General features: G+C 45.7%; 1 protein-coding gene across 1 annotated transcript in view; it reads right to left on the bottom strand.

The window, feature by feature from the left end:
• The window catches only part of LOC137538184 (uncharacterized), a 55,324-nt gene extending 39,949 nt beyond the window's left edge, over nucleotides 1–15,375 (bottom strand). Inside the window, exon 1 of the mRNA XM_068260205.1 lies at nucleotides 15,320–15,375. The gene's annotated coding sequence lies outside the window, so the exon portion shown is untranslated. The remainder of the gene's footprint in view (nucleotides 1–15,319) is intronic.
• Nucleotides 15,376–17,079: the final 1,704 nt, after the last annotated feature.

Here is a 17,079-nt window from a genome sequence, read left to right as displayed (position 1 = left end):
TCCCTCCCTTTGCAGAGCAGCACATATGAGAGGAGGAGACTCACCTGGCTCCCAACATCCATCGCTGAAGTCCTTCTTCTGGACAAGGCAGTGTCCAGACAAGTAAGGGGTAATACACAGGGGTACATTTGCAATTCACTTTTTCTCCTGAGTTTGCTCCAAGGTGATATTTTTACACTTTGTCATAAAATGCATTTTAAACCACCAGCAAGCAAGAAAATACTAAAAATAACTTTGATACTACTTTTTCAACAACTTTTAAGTATTTATTCAATTTTAAACTGCTTTAAAATTTATTTTAAAGAGAACATGGAAATGATCTCCTAGGAGATAAAGTTGGAGAAACATTTAATTGCATAAGGGCCAGGGAATCCAAACCAACGTCAATACCAAGGAATAATTCAAAGATTAGTCAAGTACAAGCAGCAGGACAGTCCAGGCAGCAAGCAAAGGGTAAACCAGGTTCAGGCAACAGGTGAGTCCAGGTAGCAATCAAAGGGTAAATCAGGTTTAGGCAATAGGTCTCAACAATAATCAAGTAGAGACAGCCAATCAGAAGTAGCCACACAACTCGACCACCAATGACAGATGTTCCAGTAACTAGTGATTGTCTCTGCTGCAGAGTGCAATCACTTTCTGAATGTGGCCGGATGCAGAAGAGAGTACACGAAGTATGTGGCCACACGCCATCAATGCCTAGCAACAGCAGAAGACGCATGTGAGCATGCACACGAAGGGACATCGGGGATGCCGTCCTCGATCAGTGCAACTCGCGGCTGCCACCTGGAAGTGACAGCTCCTTCGCTGGAACTCAAGAAAGGTGAGATTGCGATACTGCAGATTTCCTTTTGTTTCTGGCATGCCTTCAATCATATTGCTGTAATGTCCATCAGGGGGTATGGTTGTCCCCACCCCTGTGGAAGAAACCTCAACGTCTCTCCCCCCCCCCCCCCTATTTTATTATCACTTACAGGCCAGCACAAGTCCACTGGCATCTTCCAGTCTTGTCATCTCTCATTGGCATGATTGGATTTGACCCTTTTTTAAGCACTGCTTTTGATTATTTGTATTCACGCAGGCATTCTCTATACTTACTGAACTTTACTACAGTAAAGCATCTTAATACCCTGCTTTGAGGCAGCAGAGTGGTGCAGCAGGAGTGTGCTGGGCCCATAACCCAGAGGTTGATGGATCTAAACCATCCTCTGCTAGGCATGATTTCATTTTTGCACCTCGCTTTATCACATGGGCAAAACAGTTTCCATAGCCCTGTAAGAGAAAGTGTTAAAAGGGCCCTGCCGTAGCATAGATATTACGGTAGCTAAGACTACTCCTGGGCTTTTCTTGTGGTTGAAGAGATGAGTGAACTGTGACACCACACTTAAAAAAAACACACACACACACAAAAAAAAGCAAACAGAGAAGCTTCCCCTGATTGGAGCATTGGATTTAGTCTTAAAGAGAATCTGTATTGTTAAAATCGCACAAAAGTAAACATACCAGTGCGTTAGGGGACATCTCCTATTACCCTCTGTCACAATTTTGCCGCTACTCGCCGCATTAAAAGTGGTTAAAAACAGTTTTAAAAAGTTTGTTTATAAACAAACAAAATGGCCACCAAAACAGGAAGTAGGTTGATGTACAGTATGTCCACACATAGAAAATACAACAAGCAGGCTGTATACAGCCTTCCTTTTGAATCTCAAGAGATCATTTGTGTGTTTCTTTCTCCCTGCAGTTCTCATGCGCTGAAGTTTCAGGCTGCTCTTTTTTCTCCTGCAAACAGCTTTGCCCTTGTCTGTAATTCTTCAGTATGTGAAAGCCCAGCCAGCTCAGAGGACGATTTATCCAGCTTGTAAAAGATAAGAGAGAAAAGAGAAGCTGCTCTAATCTAAATAATACACAGGCAGTGTGCATAGAGGGGCCTGGAAGGGGGAATTCATAGCAGAACCACAACACTGAAGAACTTGGCAGCCTTCCAGACACAGGCTGACAAGTCTGACAAGGGAAAGATACATTGATTTATTACAGAGACTGTGATAGCAGAAAGTGCTGCAGTAAGCCAGAACACATTAGAATAGCTTTTGGAACTTGTAGGATGATAAAAAACAGGATGCAATTTTTGTTACGGAGTCTCTTTAAGCCAATGTGTTGTAATTCACAAGTAAGCTTTAGGTTAGCAGGAAGGGTTGCATGGTCACCTAGCTTTTCATCCTTCCCACCCTTGCCCTGGAATCTTCCAGACTTCAAATTGCTGTCCTTTGCTGTGTGTGTTACACCAGCATCATCCATGGGGGCACATGATCTTTCTGATTCTGAAGTCTTGAATTGAAGTCTGTAAGCAGTGAAGCCTGTAAGCAATTTCACCATGTGCCCCACTGCTTTCATCTGTTGGTAGTATAGTGGTGAGCATAGCTGCCTTCCAAGCAGTTGACCTGGGTTCGATCCCTGGCCAATGTATGTGAGCTTCCTTTTGACAGCCTACAAATCCCTTTAAGACAAAATGAGAGAGAGAGAGGTTACCTGGATATCCGAAATCCGGATGAGCATCCCTAGGCTGAACAGCTCTCTTCCTATGATTCCAGCCCAAGACATTACTCCGCCACCTCCTTGCTGACATTGCAGCCTTGTTGGGAGGTGGTGGTTGTTAACCAACCATCCACCCCTCCATCCATCTGGACCATAAAGAGTTGCACGACACTTATCAGTAAACAAGAAATTGTAGTCCTGGGACCACTGCAGCTGTTCCTGCTTGTGAGCTAAGGTTAGGGTGGTTGAATAGAGGATTTATGCACTGAAATCCTGGAATCCTGCACTTGGACGTTTGCGGGACTCCGGAGGCACCAGCAGCTTCAAATATGTGTTTGCTGCTTTGTAATGGCATTTTAGCAGCTGTTCTCTTAATCTGATGCATTTGTTTGGCAGAACCCTTCTTCTCTTTGCTTTTATCTGCACAAACCATTGTGTAATATTGTAAAAGAGAAAACAGTACCTGGCACCAAATGCAGCAGGGTGGAACAACCGGAGCTGGGACACAAAGCGTGCACATCCAATGTCCTTGTAATATCCAATGGGAAAGAGAAAGAAAGCGGGGCACCACTTCTTTAAAATCCCTTTATTCCAGTTGGGAGACAACAGGTACAGAGCAGTGGGGGTCTCAAGTGCCTGACAGCTGTTTTGCTGGTTAACCAGCTTCTTCAGGGGCTAGACACCAGTAAAAATACTTCTCATATACTGTGGTTAACACCGTTTGCTGCTCCTCCCTCTATAGGGCGTGTAAACCGCTGTATTGGGAACTTAGATAACAAGGACTGCCTCTTTTCAGGTCACATGGGTAGCCTTTAGCATTCAGCCAAAAGCTGACTATTGCTGTGACTTTCCCAATCACCTTAGCGTCATTGGTGGTCCAGTTCCAGCTTGTGAGAGGGGTAAGGGCGACAGCACATGTAACGCACAGTATTGGGCAGTTACTTGGAGACCAGCGTGATATGCATATGACACGGACATACTTCCTCCTCGGGTCCCCCTTTCTGTCGCTATAACTCCTGGTAAGCCAGGCAGTCGCGGCCTTCTGCACATGCGCGGCTTGGCCGCGCTTGCACCCCTCGTCGCGCTACCGTCCCCTTGAGCATTCTGCACCTGCACAGAAGGCAGCAACTGGCGGCGACTGACCGGATTACCGGGAGTTGTACCGACAGAACGGGAGGTGATGGAAACTGTGGTACTCATGGAGCTGGAGGAAGCCCCAGGTAAGTATAAATAAGTGCCAGTGTACAATCTCTGGTACACTTTAAAACTTGATGCTGCATTATTCCTGTGCTTGGGCTAAAGTCAATGGGAAAATTGCACAGAAAATGTGGTGCTATACAATGTTTTTGCAATTTCCCTGTTTCATTTATTTTTCTCATTGGAAAAGTGCAATCACAGCGAGAAAATCAAATGATCACATGAAAATCACACTGAAACACACATAAAACCCTCTAGTATAAAATAGAAAAATTGCAATCAAATTGCAGTGCGATTGCGATCACTATTGTCAGTGGGAAAAGCCCTTAAGTCCCACTCATATTTTATACTAAAATATTAGTGTTCAAAACCAAGTGTATAACAAGGTGCGCTTCCACCCACCAAACAATCAAAAACAATTTATTTAGGAGTAGTTTTGCAGCTTCAAGGATTGAACTTAATTCCATTCAGTAGCTGATACCCCCTTTCCCATGAGAAATCTTTACATTTTCTCTGATAAATCATCAGGGTGGTCTGCATGGCTGATATTGTGGTAAAACCCCTCCCACAGTGTGATGTCATGACCCTGGTCCTGACAGTCTACTGTCTGAGAACCTTGTTGCATTGTGGGAAATAATGGCTTTTTCCGTCTGCCAAGCAAGCAATATCTCCCTCTGTGCACAGAACTCTCAGAAATGAACATTCCATGTAGATCACCTGGCAGAACTAAAGCTGTCACCACCAGTGATAAATTACAGAATTTAAATCAGGGAGTGGAAAGATTTTACAATGGGCAAACACTGACTAAATAATCTATAAATGAATATTGCAAACAATAATCAATTTTATTAATTATGTTATTTTCACTACAGTTCCTCTTTAAGAATAGTTGTGAAGCAATAGATCACATGAATTAACCACTTCAGTCTACAGTGTTGTTCACCTTATGCATCTGAGATAACTTTATCTAGAATAACTTTATCACTACTTATCACACTGAAATTATCTATATCTTGTTTTTTCCACCACCATTTAGGCTTTCTTTGGGTGGTACAATTTGCTAAGAATTATTTTATCCTAAATCCATTTTAACAGGAAGATTAAGAAACAAAATGGAAAAAATCATTATTTCTCATTTTTTGGCCCTTATAGTTTGAAATTAATACATGCTACCGTAATTAAAACCCATGTATTTTATTTGCCCATTTGTCCCGGTTATTACACCATTTAAATTATGTCCCTATCACAATTTATGGCACCGATATTTTATTTGGAAATAAAGGTGCATTTTTTCAATTTGCGTCCATCACTATTTACAAGCTTATAATTTAAAACATTATAGTAGTATACTCTCTTGACATGCAAATTCAAAAAGTTCAGACCCTTAGGTAACTATTTATGTTTTTTTTTTTTTTATTGTAGTTGTTTTTTTTTTATTGATTAAAAATTTTATTTGGGTAATTTTTGGTGTGGGAGGTATACAGTTAATTTTAAATGTAATATAATGTATATATTTAATTAAAAAAAAGTATGTGTGTGTGTAGTTTTACTATTTGGCCACAGGATGGCCACAGTCAAAAAGTCCTGAAAGCGAACGCTCTCACTTCCAGGAAGCATTAGGAGGACGGGAAACTTTTTTTTTTTTACAGAAAGACCGCAGCCTCTTATAAGAGGCCGTCCGTTTTTCTGCCGGGGACAAAGATCAATGAATGGGAACTATATTCCCATTCACTGATCTCAGGGCTAACGGCAGGCGGCGGGAGCACGATCGTGCGCATCGCGCCGCTGCAGCAGTACAGTCTATCTGGACGGATATATCCGTCCAGATAGACTTAAGGTGTTAATAATAACTTAAAGAGAATCTGTATTGTTAAAATCGCACAAAAGTACCGTATATACTCGCATATAAGCCGACCCGCATATAAGCCGACCCCCCAACTTTTACCTCAGAAATCAGGAAAAAGTAATTGACTCGCATATAACCCCCCTCCCCCCCCCCGTATAAATATCATCATGTGCTCCCAGCATGAGGTGTCCCCCTCTCCATAACCAAATGTGCACCCACATGTTAGGCAGCCCCCCTCCCCATAGCCAAATGTGCACCCTGGTGTTAGTCAGCCCCCTCCCCACAGCCAAGTTTGCACCCAGGTGTTAGGCAGCCCCCCACGCCACAGCCAAAAGTGCACCCAGGTGTTAGGCAGCCCCCTTCCCACAACCAAATGTGCACCCAGGTGTTACTCAGCCCCCCTCACCACAGCCAAAAGTGCACACAGGTGTTAGGCAGCCCCCCTTTCCACAACCAAATGTGCACCCAGTAGGCAACCTCCTGCTCCCCCCATGTCACATATATCTACAATAAGATTTTAGTACCTGTGCTGCGGGGGAGTCTGGATTAATCGAAGAAACCTGCCGTCCTGGATGGCAGGAGAGTGCCTACAGCAGAATGTGCGGCAGAGCGGGGTCTCCGGTATTATTGGAGGGCAGGATCGGATACCAGCAAAGCGTGACAGGTGCTCCTCCACTATCAGCCACTCGCGGGTCCTGCTTTTCCTGCACGGCGGTAGGCAGAATGTGATATGGATCCGGGCATCCGGTGCAGGCAGTGACTTGACTGGAGTGACAGAACCCGCTTTGAAACACCAGCGCAACGATCGGGGATTCCCTCTTCCGTCCTGCACTTGCTGTCTAAAGACGCCACTAGATGGCGTCATCTATATGAGACACAGCAAGTGCAGGACGGAAGAGGGAATCCCCGATCATTGCGCTGGTGTTTCAGAGCGGGTTCTGTCACTCCAGTCACGTCACTGCCTGCACCGGATGCCCGGATCCATATCCCATTCTGTCTACCGCCGTGCAGGAAAAGAAGGCCCCGCGAGTGGCTGATAGTGGAGGAGCACCTGTCATGCTTTGCTGGTATCCGATCCTGCCCTCCAATAATACCGGAGACCCCGCTCTGCCCCAGGCACTCTCCTGCCATCTAGGACTTCAGGACCGCAGCTTCTGTCCCACACAAAAATGGCCAGGTAAAGTAGGTGACTCGCATACAAGCCGAGACCCCCACTTTTGGGGCACATTTTTGGGGTCAAAAATTCGGCTTGTATGCGAGTATATACGGTAAACATACCAGTGCGTTAGGGGACATCTCCTATTCTCCTCTGTCACAATTTCGCCGCTCCCTGCCGCATTAAAAGTAGTCAAAAAAAGTTTGAAAAAGTTTGCTTATAAACAAAAAAAATGGCCACCGAAACAGAAAGTAGGTTGATATACAGTATGTCCACACATAGTGAATACATCCATACTCAAGCAGGCTGTATACAGCTTTCCTTTTGAATCTCAAGAGATCATTTGTGTGTTTCTTTCCCCCTGCAGCTCTCACCCACTGAAGAGTTACAGGCTAATTGTTTCTTCCTGCAGACAGCTCTGCCCGTGTCTGTAATTCCTCAGCATGTGACTCCTTTCACAACAGAGGATTTCTCCAGGTTGTAAAAGATAAGAGAGCAGAGAAAAGCTGGCTAATGTAAATAACACACACACACACACACGGGAGTGAGCATAGAGGGGCCTGGAGGGGGCGTGCATAGCAGATCAACACTGAAGAGTTGGCAGTCTTCCAGACAAAGGGCGACAAGTCCGACAGGGGAAAGATACATTACAGAGACGGTGATAGTAGAAAGTGCTGCAGTAAGCCAGAGCACATTAGAATAGGTTTAGGAACTTGTAGGATGGTAGAAAACAGGATGAAATTTTTGTTACAGAGTCTCTTTAAATTGTTAGAATAAAAGCAAAGTAGTTATTGCTATATGTCAGGCAAGTAAGTAAAATTACAATTTCATTACAAAAACACGTCATAAAAATCCATACTTAAGGTGCCCATTAATTATTAAATTTCCCTGAATGTTTTGATGAATCGAAAACGATCGTTTTGAGCCTACCAATAGAGTGGAATGACATAAGCAATCTGATCAGATTAATAGAATTAATTTGAAATTGGGATTGTATGTAGTCAATTGGCTACATTAATAGTACCCTGTTCGATCGATCATACAGTCAATTGTTGTTATGATCATGTCTGCAGCATGTACTGCTGGCTGCAGTTTTACTGAAGACAAGCAGTTTTTGATGTCATTACATGCATTTGCTTGCATAGTTTGGGTTGCACTCAAACTAGTTGCTGATTCCATCTGTAGGGGCTCTGCAGTTCTGGCCAGCTCAGGATTGAATAATTAGCATTCACCTGTGTGGGAATCTGCATGCCTGCTTCCATTGGATGACCTCAGTATAAAGATCTGCTTCCTGCAGGGCTCCTCGGGCTATCATAGTTTCAGATCAGTCTGTTACTCTGTTGTGGCCCCCCTCACTCCTAGATCTTGTGTGGACTGCACTGACTCCTGCAAAGGGTCAGTGAGTCCTTCTAAGTCCTGTTCTGTTTATTAAGTATTTGTTACTTGCTAGTCTTGCATCATATATCGGTTCATCGCCAATATATACGCATGTGTCAGAAAGCGTGGAAGCGCAGCCGCTCGCTCTCAGAGCGGGGCGGCTGCTTCCACATCCAGCGTGGCAGAGCACGGGGAGTCAGCCGCCTCCACTCAGTCTGAGGCGGCTGTCCCCGTGCAGGGCTTGGCGGAGCGCGGGATAACCGCTGCGCTGGACGCGGCGGTTAGCGCGCATGGCCCTCTGGCTGCTACACCGCAGAGCGGTGTTGGGGTGGCTGGGACACGTAGTCCCTCTAGGTTGAGAATGACGCGCGCGCACTGAGGCAGAGCATATATGCCAGCCAGAAATGAGTCAGCTGACCAGGTTGGTCAGCTGACCCTGGCTCCCCTCCTGATTGGTCCAGCACTTAGGGAGGTGCTGGAGAGGCCTCCGTGTATATATACTGCCAGCTGTTCAGTTGTTGGGTGTCTGGCGTTGGGATCACATACGTGGGAGATCCCAGATCCGTAGTCAGATCCGCAAGTGTGCCGGGACCAGCTGGAGCTGTAATCCTACACTTAGCTAGATTTTGTTGATAGCTTAAAGTACTAGTTTGATTGTGATTATCTGTTATGACTGCCTGCTTGCCTGACTATCCTCCTGAACTCTGATCTTGCACCTCGATATTTCTGATACTCTGTTGCCGTACCCCGGCTCGTCCCTAGACTCTGTTTCTGCCTCCTGATTTTGTACCTCGATATATCTGATACCCCGTTGCTGAACCCTGCCTGCACTTAGACTCCGCCTTTGTCTCCTGATCTTGTACTGTATCTGTCCGTGTGTGTACGACCTGGCTTGTCCGACCTCGAGAACCGAACTTACCGTTAGAGGCGGTTCCTCACTCTGTTAGCGACCCTTCCTCCTGAGGGTTACTTTCAGACTATCCTTCCTGCTGTCAGCCCGACTCCTCCCGTCTTGGAGAGTCCGGGTCTGCGGAAGGAATCTGTGCAGTACTCCTGACTGCGCTGAGGCTTGTCCTCAAAGTGTTACTGTTACACCAAAACACTACACTCTACTCAGGTGAACAGAGGTTAGCTGGTATATCGGATTATCTGTGATACTGCAGATCACTTATAATCAGGTATACATCTGTATTTCCGGTGATACTGCAGATCACCGGCAATCAGATCCTCTCTGTGCTTCACCAATCATTACAGCATACTAGCGTGTTTGTTATTTTACTTGTATTCGTGTTACGTTAATACATTAGTGTTGCTGATATATACGTACACTAACTGTTTATATTCTGTGTTCAGTCAGTCAGCTTTCAGCACGTTTTGGTAGGTTGCGCGTATCGTGATTACCCGTGCTTAGCTAGTCAGTCCTGTTCCCGTTGCCTTGCGTGGATTGCGCTCGCTTCTGCGTAGAAGTAGCGAATCCTTCCTAGTCCTGCTCCAGTTCTTAGTTAGTGTTACTTGCTTATGTCATATATCGGTTTATCGCCGATATATACATATTTCAGTTAGTCGTTTGTAGTTCATTGATAGCTGTAATCGTAATACGCTAGGAAATCTTACCTATTGTATATTTGTATGTACTACGTCTGCCTTCTTTGACTCTATTTCTCGACTATTCTGTCCTGTCCTTGTGAGGCACGCAACCGCTGCAACCGCATTGGCTGCCTCATTCCAGTCTATCTTGTTATGGACGCTTGCTGTCACTTAAGCAGTGACTAGTTAAGCAAGCGTTCATTCTGTTACCTGTCCTGATCTTCTGAGGTCTGGTTTATGCACTCAGCGCTACCTTGCGCTGAGCCACTATAGTGGAAGGATTGTTTGTGGCTGTTCGGATCTATACGCCTGCTCTGTGTTCCTGTTGGAGTCAGTCCTCTCCTCCACTAAACTGGGGATATCCTGGTTCCTTGTGCTAGCGTGTGTACCTCCTTCACGTCAGGATATACACCACGTGCTGACTGTGGAGAATATACCACCAAGCGTAACATTATGATAGCGCAATTACAAATCCCCATTGTGGAGGAGACTTCCAGAAAATATGACACTGTTTATTATGGTTCCTGTTCCTTTAAGAAATTTGAGAAACTTAACTCTGAAACAGAAAATTGAGGTTTTTTTTGAATGTACCAGGTTTCTGGCCAATCCCGAGCTCCAAGCTACTCCTGTTTCAACGTGGGCATCCCAGCTAGTTTATATCTTGTTTAAGGGGAAATTGTTTCAGTGGGCTTATGATGTCCTGGATCATACCAATTTGAAAGAGAGGCCGCTGGAATTTTTAGCGTTTGTGATCCATAACTGGCTGCGCAAAACTAATTTGCCTTACCCTTTTAATGAGCTCCTGGCAGCTTATCAATCAGCAGTTCCTTTAACTACTTGCAAAAATGTTCAGCAAGCAGATAGTTGTACTGATAACTTTCCTTCATCTGTGAATAAATCGCCTAAGGCAGCAAAGTCTAAAGTCTCACATATAAATAAGCGTAAACGTTTCAGGAAACGTTCACAACCAGCAGAGTCGTTGCCTTTAGCGACTGCGCATCAGATCTGTAATGAGACTCCGCCAGTAGCAGATGATGAAATTCAGTTACCATTCAGGGGAGTCAAATGGACCTATGAAACTACTAATGAACTTTCGTTGTTAGCCAGGGAGAATAAAAATTCTTGTTTAAATGAATTGTCTGAATATGATTATGAAGACATATTATTATTATTTTTTTTATTTATATAGCGCCAACATATTCATTTTACAAAGCACAATAAGACGACAAGAGGAACAGGGGAACAAGGGGAACATAGATACAACTAACAAATGTACAGCAGAGTTCCAAGCAGCACAAATATTGTTACAAGAACAGTAAACATTAGGAGGATGACCCTGCCCTTGCGAGCTTACAATCTAATGGGTTGTGGGGGACACACTAGGTAAGGGGGTGGAGGATGGATGAGGCAGTGATTCTTTGCCTCTGATTACATTGTGACAGAGAAGTAAATAAGGGCTATAGAATGTTATAAGCTTGTCTGAAAAGGTGTGTTTTAAGAGTGCGTTTGAAGATGTCCAGGTTTGGAGCATGACGTACAGGCTGTGGAAGAGAGTTCCAGATAAGGGGTGATGCTCGTGTAAAGTCCTGGATGCGAGCATGAGAGGAGGTGATCAGCTTAGAGGCCAGGAGGATTTCTTGGGAGGAGCGAAGGTTGCGGAAGGGACAATATCTTGAGATTAATGAGGAGATGTATGGAGGAGACAACTCGTGGAGGGCTTTGTATGTTAGAGTCAGGAGTTTGAACTGGATCCTCTGGGTAATGGGTAACCAGTGGAGAGAATGGCACAGTGGGGCTGCATCGGAAGAGCGTGTGGAAAGGTGAATGAGGCGGGCCGCTGAATTTAGAAGGGATTGGAGAGGTGCTAGCCTGTTTTTTGGTAGGCCACAGAGCAGGGTGTTGCAGTAGTCTAGGCGGGAGATGATTAAGGCATGAACAAGCATTTTGGTGGCTTCTTGTGTGAGGAAGGGACGGATACGGAATATATTTTTGAGCTGGAAATAGCAGGTGGTGTTTAATGAGGCAATGTGAGGTTTAAAGGAGAGCTCTGAGTCAAGTATAACCCCCAAGCAGCGGGCCTTAGTGGTTGAGGTTATTGGGGTGTTGTCTACCGTTATGGTTGCAATTGGTGGGGGTGAAGATAGCGATGGTGGAAAAATCACAATTTCCGTTTTAGTCATGTTGAGTTTGGGGAAGCGGGAGGACATGAATGCAGAAACGGCACGTAGACAGTCGGGGACTCTGGATAGTAGTGAGGACAGGTCAGGAGCTGAGAGATAGATTTGGGTGTCATCCGCATAGAGGTGATACTGGAAGCTAAAAGAGTTAATTAGTTGTCCCAGGCCACGGGTGTAGATTGAGAAAAGAAGTGGCCCAAGAACAGAGCCTTGAGGTACACCAACAGACAGTGGGTGTGGAGAGGAATTGGTGTTAGAGAAGAAGACAGTGTAAAGCTAAGTACTCACGGGGGGACAATTGTAGCTGTCGCTGCACACGGGAGCGTGTGCGCGACAGTTCGGAGACAGTTCGGCGACAGCTCGTCGCCAAGTCCCTCTGCATACACACGGCAGCAGAGGGATTAGCGATGCGGCGGAAGCTGTCGCCGAGGTTCCTCCCCCCCGCCGGATGCTCCGTGTACTGTGTGTGGGTAGCTGTCGCTAGCCCGCATACACATGCGGGGCTAGCGACAGTTCCGGCGAGGTTGCGGCGACGGCTGTAGCCGGCGATTGAACATGTCAATCGCCTGGCGACAGCTCCGACGGGCGACGGTCCGGGGCGCGCGCGTCATACACACGGGCGAACCGTCGCCGCAACACGCGCGTGCCACGTGGTTGCGGCGACGGCCGTACCCCGTGTGTATGAGCCTTTAGAGCGTCCAGAGAGATAAGAGGAGATCCAGGAATGTGCTTGTCCCTTCATTCCTAAAGATGTCAGTTTCTGCAGAAGCAGAGCATGATCAACCGTGTCAAAGGCAGAGGAAAGGTCAAGGAGTATTAGAATGGAGAAAATCACAGAGTATTGAGCAAATCAACTTATTTGTGCAGCAAGGGAAATTTGCATATACTACAGTTCAACACTTGTTACAGGTTTTGGAGATTCTTAGGAATAAGAAATCTGCCAATCGCCTGCTAAATAACCCTATACATGTTTTTGCCACAACCACACCTGTGAACTGTGTTCAGCCTGAATGTTCAGCTGTCGTTAAGTGTGCATGGGATCCTCCATTTGAGAAATGGGAAGTTGAAGCTCTGGTCTGTGAATTGAACAGTGATTCAAGTTCATTCTGTCATTTCTTCAGTGCTAAAAGTGAATCAGTATTGAATGCATGCATTAAGTCTGCCTATAATCTAATAAAAACTGGTGTGTGTGGGTATGACTTTGTGGCTCCATTGATCGATGTGTGGGAAATGATTTTGGATGATTTTTATGCGATTCAATCAGTTGATTCCAGGGAAAGCACACTGTCAGTTGGAGATTGTTCCACTTCCTCAGTTCCTGAGGCTCCGCAATCCAGTCAGGTAACCTCAGAACCTCTGTCTCTGAGTTTTCCAGTTTCACAATTGAACTTGACTCCAGATTCGCAAATTTGGCGTTCTGACCTGCCTGCTTCAGCACCTTTCAGAGCTCCTTTTGTGTGAAATTGAAGTTCCCGAATCCCTGCTTTGTCCAGTAAATGTTCCTGTAATTCCACCCTGTACCATGGATAACTCAGTGTTACTTCCCAGTAAGACAGAAATTACTAATACTTCCTTAATCTTGCCCTGCACAAATTTCTCAGCAGAGGATCCAGAGGTCCTGCTGACTTCTGAGTCCAGTCTAGCCAGTACTCATGAGTCTTTGTTCAGTGAAACAGAAATCAAAGAATTATTGCCTGCTTCAGCAAACACTTCTGTAGATTTTACCTGTTGATAAAGAGCAATTCCTGTCTGATCCAGCAGACACCAATAGATGCACTACATCAGTTTTTGAGTCTCAGCAATCATGTTTGTTAGTCTTGGAACCCCAGCATCTAAATTTTCCAATCTCACAGTTGAAAAGCTATGGTTCAGATTCACAAGCCCTGTGTCCTGATCCTCCTGTTTCTGTACCTTGCTCTAGTTCCACGAATGGTTCTGAGCATCTATCATGTAAACCTAAAATCACAGAATCATTGCCTTGTTCAGAAAATATTCCTGTGAATTCACCCTGTACCATGAATTGTTCAATTATTTCCAATGAACCTCAGCTCACAGAATCATTATGCTGTCCAGCAGGTGCTTCCATAGTTCTGCCCTGCAATATGGACTGTTCAGTGATTCTGTCCAGTGAAGCTGAAATTACAGAGTATTATGCTTCACTCAGTATTGTAGATGCTTCAAGATCTCGAGCAGAAGACTCAGAGGCTCTGCTTACTTCAGTGGGGGTTACAGTAATATTCACTTGTTTAGCAGCTGTTTTGGAATTACAGTCTGCTCTAGTAAAACTTGATGAATCCCTGCTTAGTGAAGCAGAAGCCATTGAAGCATTTTCCTTGTCAGCAAGCGTTTTAGATACCTTGCCCTGTACACAGTCTGATTTTGCTAATGATGTTGAGTCCCTCTCTGATATCACAGTAGCCAGGAAACTTCAGCCCTGTCCTCTGAATGTTTTAGAAGTATTGCCCTGTAACATGGATAATTCTGACTCTCTGGAAAAATTAATAGAAATCTCAGAATTTCAGTCCCGGTTAATGAGTGTTCCTGAAACCCAGCTCTGTATCCTGGAAAATTCTGGTTCTCTGGCCGGTGTGGCAGAAGTTCTAGAGTCCCCTTCCTGTCCAGTGAGTTCCTCAGTTTTGCCTAGTTCAGTTGGGGTTGCTGCAGGGGCGTAGCTAGAAATGACTGGGCCCCATAGCAAATTTTTTGTATGGGCTCCCCCCCCCCCCGCACACACACACACACGACCTTCCAACCCAACGCGCCTCTCGGACCTCCCACCCAAACATTCCTCCACCCAAACATTCCCACACCCCTCTAGGTCACCAGAAAATAATTGCTATGTGCGCAGCATTCACCAGAAAAGAATCGCTATGTGCGCAGCATTCACCAGAAAAAATCGTTATGTGCGCAGCATTCACCAGAAAATAATCACTATGTGGGGAGCATTCACCAGAAAATAATCGCTATGTGGGGAGCAGTCACCAGAAAATAATTGCTATGTGGGGAGCAGTCACCAGAAAATAATCGCTATGTGGGGAGCAGTCACCAGAAAATAATCGCTATGTGGGGAGCATTCACCAGAAAATAATCGCTATGTGGGGAGCAGTCACCAGAAAATAATTGCTATGTGGGGAGCAGTCACCAGAAAATAATCGCTATGTGGGAGCAGTCACCAGAAAATTATCGCTATGTGGGGAGCATTCACCCGATAATAATCGCTATGTGGGTAGCAGTCACCAGAAAATAATCGCTATGTGGGGAGCAGTCACCAGAAAATAATCGCTATGGTGGGGAGCAGTCACCAGATAATCGTTATGTGGGGAGAAGTCACCAGATAATCGTTATGTGGGAAGCAGTCACCAGACAATATTCGCTAGGTTTTCTGCATGGTGTAATTACCATGCAGCCCAAAAACATGGTATACCGCGGCAACCCTAGGTGTGAGCTTACCTGTGGTCTGGCTGGCAGTGGGTGGGATGGATGATGACGCTGTCGTCTCTTCTGGCTCACAGGCAACTGGTGAGGCTGGCAGCGACACTGGGTTGGGTGGGTGATGGCACAGTGTTGCTGTCCCCTCTGGATGTCTCTCTCCACCACAGTCCTCCTGATGACAGAAAATAATTTTTATGTGGGGAGCAGTCACCAGACAATAACCGCTATGTGGGGAGCAGTCACCAGACAATAATTGCTATGTGGGGAGCATTCACCAGACAATAGTCGCTATGTGGGGAGCAGTCACCAGACAATAATCGCTATGCGGGGAGCAGTCACCAGACAATAATCTCTATGTGGGGAGCAGTCACCAGATAATAGTTATGTGGGGAGCAGTCACCAGACAATAATCGCTATGTGGGGAGCAGTCACCAGACAATAATTGCTATGTGGGGAGCATTCACCAGATAATAGTCACTATGTGGGGAGCAGTCACCAGATAATAGTCGCTATGTGGGGAGCAGTCACCAGACAATAGTCGCTATGTGGGGAGCAGTCACCAGACAATAATCGCTATGCGGGGAGCAGTCACCAGACAATAATCTCTATGTGGGGAGCAGTCACCAGATAATAGTTATGTGGGGAGCAGTCACCAGACAATAATCGCTATGTGGGGAGCAGTCACCAGACAATAATTGCTATGTGGGGAGCAGTCACCAGACAATAATTGCTATGTGGGGAGCAGTCACCAGATAATAGTCACTATGTGGGGAGCAGTCACCAGATAATAGTCGCTATGTGGGGAGCAGTCGACAATAATCGCTATGTGGGGAGCAGTCACCAGACAATAATCGCTATGTGGGGAGCAGTCACCAGACAATAATCGCTATGTGGGGAGCAGTCACCAGACAATAATCGCTATGTGGGGAGCAGTCACCAGACAATAATCGCTATGTGGGGAGCAATCACCAGACAATAATCGCTATGTGGGGAGCAGTCATCAGACAATAATCGCTATGTGGGGAGCAGTCACCAGACAATAATCGCTATGTGGGGAGCAGTCACCAGATAATAGTCACTATGTGGGGAGCAGTCACCAGATAATAGTCGCTATGTGGGGAGCAGTCGACAATAATCGCTATGTGGGGAGCAGTCACCAGACAATAATCGCTATGTGGGGAGCAGTCACCAGACAATAATCGCTATGTGGGGAGCAGTCACCAGACAATAATCGCTATGTGGGGAGCAGTCACCAGACAATAATCGCTATGTGGGGAGCAATCACCAGACAATAATCGCTATGTGGGGAGCAGTCATCAGACAATAATCGCTATGTGGGGAGCAGTCACCAGACAATAATCTCTATGTGGGGAGCAGTCACCAGATAATAGTTATGTGGGGAGCAGTCACCAGACAATAATCGCTATGTGGGGAGCAGTCACCAGACAATAATTGCTATGTGGGGAGCAGTCACCAGACAAAAATTGCTATGTGGGGACTAGTCACCGGATAATAGTCACTATGTGGGGAGCAGTCACCAGATAATAGTCGCTATGTGGGGAGCAGTCGACAATAATCGCTATGTGGGGAGCAGTCACCAGACAATAATCGCTATGTGGGGAGCAGTCACCAGACAATAATCGCTATGTGGGGAGCAGTCACCAGACAATAATCGCTATGTGGGGAGCAGTCACCAGACAATAATCGCTATGTGGGGAGCAATCACCAGACAATAATCGCTATGTGGGGAGCAGTCATCAGACAATAATCGCTATGTG

Source organism: Hyperolius riggenbachi, chromosome 11, assembly GCF_040937935.1.
Source record: "Hyperolius riggenbachi isolate aHypRig1 chromosome 11, aHypRig1.pri, whole genome shotgun sequence".
Classification (NCBI taxonomy): domain Eukaryota; kingdom Metazoa; phylum Chordata; class Amphibia; order Anura; family Hyperoliidae; genus Hyperolius; species Hyperolius riggenbachi.
The sequence above is the reverse complement of the archived record's forward strand: the minus strand, read 5'-3'. Positions and strand labels throughout refer to the sequence as shown.